Raw genomic sequence first — 12,788 nt, forward strand, 5'->3', positions numbered from 1 at the left:
TCATATTATTTTTGGATTGTATTAAAGCTACCAATTACTATTACTTATTTTTTTTAATTAAATCTTGAAATTTTAAAACTGAAAGGTGATCACAATTTTACCTTGTGTTTCGTGTATGTCTCACGATTAATTATTACTTTAATTTTAATTTAATTAATTATACTCTTCAACTTATCTATTTTTTTTTTAAAGTTAACTTTTATTTACAGCGGCCAAAACCACTAAAAGTAGTCGGCACTACTATACAACCAACTTATACAAACTGAAATTTACACCAACTATCCCATGTTAAAGAACTATGTTTTGATCTATTACAATATCATAAATAACTATATGAACGTATATCTTGAAAAATTTTCTCCACGCAAATGGTCCCGTTTGCAAACCTTTTATTATTTCTGGCTTTCCAAATACACCAACAAAAGACGATTAAAATACCTTTTGTCACCATCTCCGTACCTTTCCTTTGCCTGGGTTGCTCCTGAAACTCGTAGATATCTTTGAGTGAAAAAAAGAACACCGGGGGCAACTTACACCATATACCCACCCGGTGCCAGATCTCCATGGAGACATTGCACGAACAGAACAAATGCTCACATGTCTCGTCTTCCTGATCACATAACCCACACAAATCAGAACCAAAATGAATGTTTCTTTTCTTCAATGCTGAAATGGTGGGGAGCCGTTTCAATGCGGCTCTCCACATAAAAAGATTGCATTTCTTAGGGACCCATTTAACCCATGTAAACACGACCCGATTACTGAAATCCTTATCTTTGTTCAGGAACTCCTTGACAGCCTTAACAGAAAAAATCTTATCCCTCCTACCGATCCATTCCCATTTGTCTCTATAACCGATTGAACAGATGATCTCCACCTTGTCTTTAAGAGTGAGATACTCCACTCGATCATCGTTACTTAATCGGCGTGTATCAATTTCTCCAAGTACCTCGAGACCCCTATTTGTTGTCTTTTCATTCACAAAACACTTCTTATTCTTTTCCAATCTAAAGATTCTAGGGAATTCCTCTTTAAATGGAACGTTACCAGCCCATACATCTAACCAAAAACGTATACGAGAACCATCACCATATACACCTTTTAGCATATTATTCAGTTCGACTCCTGAAACTTTCGCTTTTGCAATAGATTTTACAATCGACATCCAAACTCCATTTACCTTCCTTTTGAACGGGAGAGGGGTCTAGCAGCTTCTCGTATTGTGGATAGCATCAATGACCCTCCTCCAAAGACCATCCGGTTCATTCCTATACCTCCACAGCCACTTTGCCAATAACGCAACGTTAGCCTCCTCTAGTTTACAAAGACCCAATCCACCAACTTTGATCGGGGAGGCCACTACATCCCAAGCAACCCAATGGATCTTACTTGCATCCGATGATCCACCCCATAAGAATCGTCGTATCAGAGCTTCCAAACCCTCTATCACTTTCAGCGGAGCCTTGAAAAGAGAGAAATGATAAGTCGGAAGACTTTCCATCACTGCTTTGATAAGAGTCACACGTCCACCCAGTGATAAGCACGAGGCTTTCCACCTAGACAATCTATTCTTGAAAATCTCGATGAGGAAATCCCAATTTGCAATTTTGTTCATGTTGCATCCAATTCGAATACCGAGGTGAACAAAAGGAATAGTACCAGCATTACAAGAAACTACCGCTGCTGCTCTCTTCACTTCATCTCCTTCGACCCCCACCCCATACAAAACCGACTTCCCCATATTGATCTTAAGACCGGAACAGATATGAAAAGTTCTAAGAATCCGGGCCACATGTTTGAAATTGTCATCTGACCATTCCCCCACAAATGTGCAGTCGTCTGCATAAAGCAAATGCGAGATTAAAGGCCCGTGGTTTGGCATTTGAAGCCCTTTAAAGGTACCATTGCTACAAGTTTTCCTTATCATACTGGATAATGCTTCCATAACAATCAGAAACAAAAAGGGTGAAATCGGGTCACCTTGGCGCATTCCTTTTGTACATTGGAATTCAAAAGTCGGTGACCCGTTCACAAGAACAGCGGACCTGGCAGATGCTAAAATCCCCATAATCCAATCGCACCACTTGGTAGGAAAACCCATTTGGCGCATAATAGAAATTAGAAAATTCCAATTCACATAGTCGTAAGCTTTATTGAAATCCACCTTGAGGATGAAAGTCTTCCTGTTACTTTTCTTAGTCCACGCAATGATCTCATTGAGCATGAGCGGGCCATCCAAGATCAATCTGCCTTCCAGAAAAGCGGATTGATTGCTACAAATAATAGAGCCCAAGACTTTCTTGAGCCTGATCGCGAGGGCTTTTGAAATTGCCTTACTTATGACACTAATAAGTGTAATGGGCCGGTAATCATTCAAATGGCCTGGGTCCATAACCTTGGGGATTAGGGTTATAAATGACGACCCACACCCCCTATTTATTATCCCTTTATCATGGAAAGACTGAAAAATATTCACGAAGTCACCTTCAAAGAATCTCCAAAACTTTTTAATAAACTTAAAAGTGAATCCGTCAGGTCCAGGGGCACGATCATCCCCGCAAGAGAAGATAGCTTCTCTTATTTCATCGTTCAAAAACGGGCCCACCAGATCTTGTGCTTCCTGTTCCGTTAGCCTGCTGTCCAATTGACAGTCAATGGTGGGTCTCACTTTCCAATCTTCCTTGAATCTTTCCCTGAAAAATTCAAATACATGTTTCTTGACCAATTTCGGTTTAGTTATCCACTCATCATTGACAAGCAGCCCTTGGATAGCATTACTCCGTTTCCTGTTATTAATTAAACCGTGGAAGAAACGAGAGTTTTCATCTCCATCTACTGCCCATTTGCAACGTGATCTCTGCTTCAAATCTTTGACTTTGTGCCCCTCAATCTCATCAATTTTTTTGTGAAAGCTGCCAAAACACACTGTGATCTGAATTTAACACAATGTGTTTTAATTGTGTTTTTATAAAACACAACGTGTTTTTATTGTGTAATCTAAAATACGTTGTGTTAAGTTTTAAATCACAGTGTGTTTTTGATAGCGTTGTAAATCAGAAAATTGTTCAAACACACTGTGATATGAATTTAACACAATGTGTTTTCGAAAAACATATTAAAAACACAATGTGTTAAATTCAGAACACAATGTGTTTTGACAGTTTTCTAGTTTTCACAAAAAATTTAGCTTTCAAATGATCAAAACCATGTTATCAGATAAACCCACGTAATTTTCTTTTCTCTTAACTTTTCATATTTATAATAGAATTTAATTAATATAATTAACTAACTTTTTATGAATATAAATTTTTTTATAACTTGTCAGAACGTATAAAGCTTTTTAATCTTTTTCTTAACATAAAACTTTATGTTTTTTTTAAATGCAATTAGGATCACTAACTGCAACGCCACCTTTTGCGATCAGTGACTGTGATGCGATCATATACCTAATACCTTCGGGAGGAAAACCTAAATAAATTTGGAAAAAACCCCTGACGACAACATGACTAGAAATAAATATTAGCTTATAAGTAAACATAATCTACCAATATACTAAAACTGGATTGTAGTTATCTTAACACGACATGTGGCATATCCTTTATACGACACATGTCCTTTTTTAAATAGTATATTTTATTTTAATATTTATCTTATTATTATTATTTTATTATATTTTGAAAAAAAAAGGTAATTTAATAAATAGACCATACTTATAATAAGTTATTAACAGACTTTCAAATTTTTGAGTTTACGATCCAAAATCACAAAAATATATGTCATCATCCACTATTCTTACATATTCCGATTTTGATGGTGATTGTAAAAATTTAAGATAAACCCAAAAAACTTTAACTAAACATATATTATATTTATTATTATTGTTTATTATAACTTACCTTTGATCATTGTTTAGTTTTACTATAATTTATTTCATACTTACGAATCAAGTATGAAGCAAATTCGGATTTTTTTATGATACAATTTATATAGCTACCGTACTGTGAAGTCACTCACTCGATGGTTTAACCCACAAGTGTAGAATAACAAGGTCAAGTATGCACTAGACTGGATAAAAGCGTGTAAAGGTAAACAAGTCAATTCCTCGTAATCAGTGTTCAGACTTGTAAGGTCTAGAACACTGACAAGGACTCCAGTCAGGAGATCTGGTAAGATTGTCAGTGGGCCCCGCCATTTGTCAGTCTTCTTTCTTCAGACTTCAGTCTTCGAATTCAGTGAGAATGTTCTTCAGTGGGACGATCTTAACTGGAGTGAAGTCCAGTGAATCAATCTGGTGGAATCCAGATTCATGTACAAGTAAATGGTTCACTGGTCTTCTATTATTTCTGGACAAATCTTCAGTGAAGCTCCAGTCTTCAAGTCTGGAGCAACTCCAGTAAAAATGGACTTAACACGTACATCGTACGGTTATTAGTACTAGTAAATTATTATATTGATACCTATAGATTTCGTACATACAATTTGATAATGTCGTCCAGTTTAATACAGTAATATATTAGATTAAAATTTTATAAATTATAAATATTAATAAATTTAATATTTTATATAAGCACAATATGAACTATAGATACCTATCCGAAACACAATAACAGATGACGATATACAACATTCTTATTCTAAACACAATAGGTTTACAATCACTAAACAATATACGATTTACAATATAGGGTTATTTAAACTAAATCAAAATCAATATGAACTTCATTCAAAATTAATTCCATCTCTCAATCAAAAAGGTATAAAATTTTATTACTTTTTATATAAGATTAGTTTTGCATATTAATGTTTAAATTTACAATTGTTATTCAAATCAAGAGTTTTAATTGTTATTCAAAGAATATGAAAACATTTCTATTTGTTATCTATTTATCATAAGATAAGTGATTGAAATAAACCTTTTCGTTTCATATTATTATTTATCTTCATATCTTTAATAAACAAATCAAGTTAAGTAAACTTTTTAAACAAAAGAAACATACGTTTTTATTTACATCACTTTACTTTTATTTTTGGTATTTTGTTCGTGTTTGTTTATTATTTGATATTTGTTATGTTATTGTTATTATCATTTCTTTTAATTTAGTTTGTTGTTAATTATAGTTTGATTATGACCACTTCTTCTACTACAAAAGAATTTACTATTTTAAATTTGTTTTGTTTATGTTTTGTTATTTTTTACATGTTCTGTTATTTATTATTATGATATTTACCTTTTAATTGATATGTAGTTGTGAAAAAGATTTTCATAAATATGGAAAAACTAAGTTGTAATAATACATAAAAGTATTTATGATTTTGAAACAAACAAAAACTCTAAACGGTCGTCATTGGACTAGTTTGGTAACAAATGCCGAATAAAATTGATGTTTATTCCTTTTTTTTTTTTTTTACTGATATAGTTAATTTAACTCTTTGTATTGAAATAATAGAATAATGGTAATAAAATAAGTAGGACCCACTTATATTTCTCAATCCAAACACCTACATAATAATCACAAAACTAATGAAATTACAAAAACCAAGAAATTTAGTCAGAATTTTTATTCTTTTCCTTTTTATATTGGTGACTATAATAGAAATAATTGGTATCAATAATCAATCCCATTATTTTTTACTGCTGGGAATAGTACTACAAATATGACATGTCTTGAGTGTTTGAAGCATATATTTAATTGGAAAATAATGTTTGACTAAAGAAAAAGGGTTACTCCAAATGTGTGTAGAAAAAGCTGTTAAAGTTGTCCCCGGCATGAGACAGAAATTGGAATTTTATATGCGAAGTTGATGTAGAGGCTACTGTTATAATTGTTTTTTAAAATCTTAAAAGATGATTTGAACTATTTAAATTATTTTTTTTATTATTTATTAAGTTAAACATATCTATTTAATATATCTGTAATACCCTTAAATCTTAACTACTTATTTTTATGGCTATCACACTCTATAACTTATCACCTCTTATGATCTATCACATCCACCATCTTACTATCGCATTGCATGGGTACTATTGCTCGTTAGATCTAAAAGTTACATGTGTATATATGTATATGTGATGTATGTATACGTATATGTATAGTATATGTTTATATAAATCTATACAACTAGATTAGAGGGGGTTGTGTGGGGTATGTTGATTGGTGCATTTTGTCATTTCAGGATAGAAAAAAAATAACAGAATTTTTTCAGAACTTTTGTCTTGCTATGTTTGTGTGTTTGTGGGAATATAAAAGTCTAGTCTAAATCTTATAAATATATATACTAAATTATTATAGTATTACATTGTATTATAATATTGTATGTATAGATTAAAGGGGATTGTGTGGGGCATGTTGATTGGTGCATTTTGTCATTGAGGTTAGAAAGAATAACAAAAAGTTTCCTCATGTATTGTGTTGATACGTATGGGTGTGTGTTTTTGGAAACAAATGTTTATGTTACACACTTACAATTATGTTTATAATGTCGATGTATGTTTCATTAACTTAGGGTGAGCGGAGTGATAGGAAAAAAAAACCAAACCGATTGAGTTGTCGAAAGATTCACCCCTCTTTTGTCCTGAACACCGCCCCCGTTGGGCAAACCCGCTCTCAAGCGAACTCACAAGGTCGCCTTTTTTTTTCTCCAACGCGAAAAACCATATAATCTGATTTTCTTTATTTTTTTATTTTTCTCTTCCTCCTTCTATATACACACATCACTTTCCTACCATACATGACACATGACGTAAATCGTCTCACTCTTTAAAAGCAACTTTTTATACCTTAAAGGACGCAAGTCGCTCCTCTCTCCCCCATCACCACTCCTCTTAATCTTAGTGTAACACCCCAAAAATATAAAAGATAATTAAATCAATATTTTATGTATTTTAACCCTTAAAATAATTTCCTAGTATTTTGTTTTGAGACCAGAGGTTAATTTAGTTGAAATTTTAGTGGCTAGCAGTTATAATACCCACTTAAAATAAATAAAACGTGGCAAGAGAGTGGGATGTTCAGCCACTTTGTGTTGATGATTCATGTTTTCACCATCTAACTCCCTCTCAAATTTTCTCTTCCACTAATTCTTCCATAACCCTTTTTAATTCACAAAATTAATATATGGAATTCACTCTCCAAATTCTCTAATTCAAACTAAAGAACTAAAATTCAATTCAATTAAGGGTTTGATTATCCTTTGGAGGGGAGTTCGAAATTGGCAAGGAAGAAAATAAGGAGATTGGATTTCAATTATATTATTGTTCCTTTGAAGTAAGAAATTCTTCCTAATTGTTAAATTAAGAAATTAGGGTTCTTGATGATTAAAATTGGGGTTTTTGTTATTTTTGGAAAAGAACCCTAATGGAATTAAAATGGGGAAATTAGGGGTTAATGCAAATGAGTTTTTATGATAAAACCCCATAGTGATAAACCTTATGTTTTTTGGTGTGTGGCTAGAATTATGTTATGAAAACCATTATGAAATTGTGTTGAAATGTTTTGTGAAGCCTAACACCATAAGGAATGAGTTCATGGTGAATTTAGTTTGGTAATGAAGGAAGAATTGAGATAATGGAACTCATAGATATGTATTGTACATGAATAGGTGATAGTGAAAACCACCTAACTGTGCCTAATAATCGAGTAGAGCCTGATAGCCAAAATTAAGGTGAGTGTATATACATATGATCATGTTCTTGTTATTAGAGGTCATAGGTGGGAAAATTTCCATGACCCATATATTTGTTGAATATGGAGACTAGTAGGTGGGTAAATTCCTACTAGTCAAGTTGTTGATTTAATGAATGAAAACTAGTAGGTGGGTAAATTCCTACTAGCAAAATTGATGTTTGATGATAAAAGTTAGTAGGTGGGTAAATTCCTACTAGCCAAATTGAATGATAAAGACTAATGGGTGGTTAAAGTCCTACTAGCATAATCCATGGCCATGTTGAAAATGATTTGTGAAAGTTTTGTGTTTATGATTTATATGAATGAAATGGCTATCAAAAGATAGGCTGTGAATGATGCTTGATGCACTAATGTTTTGGTAACTTGATTATGATCATATGTATATGCATTCACTAAACGTTTTGCTTATTGTTTTAATGTTTACCTTTTTATAAGGAAAGTTTGTAGTCGCGGTAAAGAAGCGACCAAGTATAAGTGTTTTTGCGTAAGAGATTCCTCACATTTTGAATGGTTAGATGATCCCGAGACCCCATGGGCTCCCAAGTACCCCAAGACTAAATTTTGTAAATGAAATGATGAATTATATGGCATGGTCTTGTTGTCTATCTTCTTAAGTTTTAACTCAACATTTACTATTGCAAGTTTAGTGTCAAAGTGTTGAACTTTGGTTTGGTGAAATACGGGTATGATGACCCGTTTTGTAAATACTTGTATATTTGAGAAATGGTCATTGTTGAAAGTTGGATACTATGTTTATCATTTATTTAGATGTCTCTTTGTTCTTAAGTATGTTGTCAAGAATTGTTGTCAAATATGGTGGAACTACAGGCGACTGCAGATGCAGTGCATCATCTGCAGGTGAAGGCGGATCATCCGCCATACCATCCTCCATACTTTGTCCTCGACCTCACTTTTTACCAAGCCTTCGTTTGAACTTCTCGAGTCCTGAAACTCATAAATTAGTCTTATTATACCATTATATGAATATTTTATTTGTTATTTCTTGAATTGGAACACTTTGCTTTTCGACGAAAAGTTGCGTTATTTTTCTAAGTACCAAAACTTTTTCTAACTTGTTCAATATTTTATTATATTATGTCAAAAGAGTTTAGGGCGTTATACTTAGTGTCATTCAAAACCAAATAAAAATTATTTCCAACATTCTAAATATAGTAAACGACCAATTTAAAACCCACCATTTAAATAAATAAAAAATTCACCATTAATTTTTAAAAGGTAATTCTACTTAGGTTCGTAACTACTAATAAAACAAGGTATATAAGTTGTTGCAAAAACCAATAAGAGTGTTATTGTAATAGAAATTGTATAATATCTCTTAGCCCAAAATATAAATGCTAAGTCTAATATTTGAAAATTGAGGCCTTAAACTTTTAAGAGCTTGGAACGATTGATTAGTTAATAGACATTGAGCCACTAGAGAATATTAAAAAACCCAATGTCCTTCCAATACATCCATGTTTACCAATATAGTAACTCTTTTTACATTTTTTGCAAATGTTTTTAAGCCTAAGTTGAAATTAAGCAATATAACGTTCAGACAATCAAGTTTTTTTTATCATCCATTTGGGTGATGCTTTTCTATCATACACCTACGAAAATCAAATTTTTGGCCAATCAGAGGCGGTTAGAAGGTCCCAAGGGTTCGATAGAACCTAACAGAACTTTTAAAAATTGAAAATGGATCAGTCGACCTGAGTGAACCGGAAAAGAACGGGAACTGGGTCGATCTATTCTATGTTAATTAAAAAGAGCTAGAACAACGGGGAAAGAGCTGTCTTTAGGGGTCATGAGGGGGCCGGACCACCACCGTTTTTTCGTTTAGTAGTATTAATATACCCGTATTTCGTCCAAAATAATTTATATCTATTAAGTCGGCCCCCAAGGATTATTTTTTAAAAAACCTTTGATACGTTTAATAAATTTAGTAGTCCAATAAAATTTACCTTTTTGGTTTTTATAACCCACAATTAACTTAGTTCATTTCATTTTTTATGTTTTAGCCTACAATTCACAATCTACGTAACAAGGTCTTCCTCCCTTTTTGAGTTTTAGGCTCCAGAGAAAAATAAAATTTACTTTTTCAGTTTTTATAACCCACAATTCACTTAGTCCATCCATAACTCTATGTTTTAACCAACAATTCACAATCCAACGCCTTTTCTCTGGGTATATTCATAAGTCTTTGTAGTTTTTTGTTGGTTAAAAACTATGTATTAGTAATTTGAATGGAAAACTTAGATTGTTAGTGTTATTTTTGTTTGACCCGACCCGATTAAGTGTATTGCATGACCATAATATAATACTAGGAACATAACGATGACAAAAAAAATTTTTTTTTGCCCCCACCGCTAAAAATTTTAAAATCCGCCACTACAGCCAATGCGTCAAAATGAAAAAGGTGTTCATAGTTTCATACCATAACTTGCTCACCTCACCCTCTCTCTCAAGTGTTTTTGAGTCTCATAATTTCACTTGTCAATTCAAGTAAAGCTTTACATAATTCCAATGTAGAGGTGTCCCCCTCCTATACATCATCTCGATGGAACCCAAATATCACTATGATTCATGTCCATGTAGGATATTATATAAAAATATACACCTAAAGCAATCAATTGGTTCCGTCCCAACGTTATGATCTTAGTTATCATGATGATGTTACGATGTTTTAACGTATTATCGGTAGAAAATTAGGAATCAATTTAATTGAAGGGATACTATATGTGAACGACGTTTTAGTTTTAGGTGCCGTATTTGTTTTGTCTACAAAAAGTCTGCAAGGTGCCAAGGTATCAATGTATCATATACTATATTACTATGGTCTACGGGTGCGTAGACATATGTGATATGTATATACCTTGAAAATTTTTATTTAAAGAAATTATGAAGACTTCAAAAATATGTCTTCTGATCTAAAAAAACTTTTTTTTTCATCTTCAGACAAAAATTATACACCATCCAAGTATGTGTTTGTTTAAACACATATATCACAAAGAAGTTATACGCCATCCAAGTATTTATGCGTTTGTTTTCTATTATGCGAAGGCCAAATGTATGGCAAAAAATTGTAAAAAAAAAGGCTCTTAAGTTTAACAGATAAAGATGATCCGAGTAACAAATTATGTGAGAAATAGAATACCACTTTGATCGACGCTTCATTTATGCTAACATTTGCTCTTAATGATAAATGATAATTATTTAGAGCATAAAACCGTAACTTAACTTGTTAATTTTTACTTGTTTTTAATTACATTTCACTGGTATCGATTAAACAAAAACAAACACTTGCCTATAAGTTTGTTTCCATATATTGATGGGCTTCAATGAAAAATATACGAGTATATATCCAAACTTAGGTGACCAATACATTGTGTTATTCCTTATTTTATAATTAAATATAGTATTAGATATATATAATCAATTTGACAAGTCAAGAATACATGTTAAAAAATTTGGTGTTGACATATATATTACTCATATTTCTTTTTATGTTTATTAACCTTTCATTTGTCATATTATTACATCATGTTTGTAAACTTATCAATTTAATTATAATTATCTTATAAAATCACATAGTAATGACTAGTTATATGATTTGTTATAAAATATCTGAAAAAAGTACCAGGTGATGATAAACACGTGAATATAATTACTACACTTGATCATGATTCAAATGTTGAATTGATGTGTTAAAAGACTAGAGTTTTACCAATACCAATATAGGTTAAAATAGATTGAGGTCAAGACGTTGTAGTAATGGGTGAGAGTTGCGAGTGTTTAGATTGGTCCCCTCTTCACACGCCACCTCTTACAACATTATTATGACTTATATTTCATGAACCCAAATTATATATGCTTACTTTTCTTCTTTGCTTTTCTCTTTTCTTTCTAGTTTCTAATCCTTCTTCATTCCACAAACCATATATAAAGCATCGAGTACAACTAAGAAACTAACTTTTGAAACTTCCAAGTCATAATTACTAATGATAGATTATGATTCATAGACATACGCCAAATATATCTTAAAAATACTTTATTAGGCCGGTGCTTATAGACATCTTTGGAGGAGCGTCCTCTGACGTGGAGAAGTTGGACGTCATCGGCAGCTAGCGTCCCGCGTCCGAACAAAAATTCTCCACCAAGAAGTTTTCGTTTTTTTCTGGTTTATATATAATATATATATATATATATATATATATATATATTATATATGTCAATATATGTGTATGTGGTTGTAAATTTGCAGGTAAATGGTTGAGGAAGACGACGCACATTTATAAATATATTATATAATAAGCAATTTTCATATTTACCCCTATAGTATAATATATTTATGAAATAACTCTTGTGTTTTAATAGTTATCAATTTAGTCCCTAACATTAATTTATTATTATTCTTTTATCTATATTTTTTAAATTTTATTAATCTAAATATGTTTAATTTTATTTTTATTTTTTAAAAAAATAGTTATTTAATTTTATGTTTAAGTAATTGGAAATTATAAAAGAATTGATGATGTGGTGAAGAAGTTGTCTTTATAGACAGTTAGAGTCCTGAAGGGAGTCCTGAGTAATGTGATGCTGATATGACAGGAAAGAAATTCCAAGAAGACCACCCTTATAAGCACAGGCCTTAGAGGCTAAATTGAAGCTAGTGATAAAGTACACATTATCTACTAGGTTAAAACTTCCAACTTATACCAATTTTTTCTTATGAATATGTTGTTAAAAGTAAGTTACTAACTTGTAATTTGATAATATGATTAGAAAACTTATTAATATGATTACATGTAAAGGGTCGACAAAAGTGTAAGACATAAAAGTCACATGCTATGAGTATCGATTTTATTTTTTTAAATTTAAATATTTTCAAATGATATATAATTTTTTTTTTCTTTGTGGTGCTGTTATGTAAAATGATGAGACATTTTGTATTCCATAGTAAACAACCGATTAAAGTTTAAAATTTCGGTTTGTATACAAGTGTCTTGAAATATTAATTGTCGTTTCCTTGGGATAAATACATTTCGTTCTCTACCAAATATACGCATCTATCTAAAAATTAAAAATATTCGTAGGAAAATA

The sequence above is a fragment of the Erigeron canadensis genome, chromosome 1 (genome assembly GCF_010389155.1).
Source record: "Erigeron canadensis isolate Cc75 chromosome 1, C_canadensis_v1, whole genome shotgun sequence".
Classification (NCBI taxonomy): Eukaryota; Viridiplantae; Streptophyta; class Magnoliopsida; order Asterales; family Asteraceae; genus Erigeron; species Erigeron canadensis.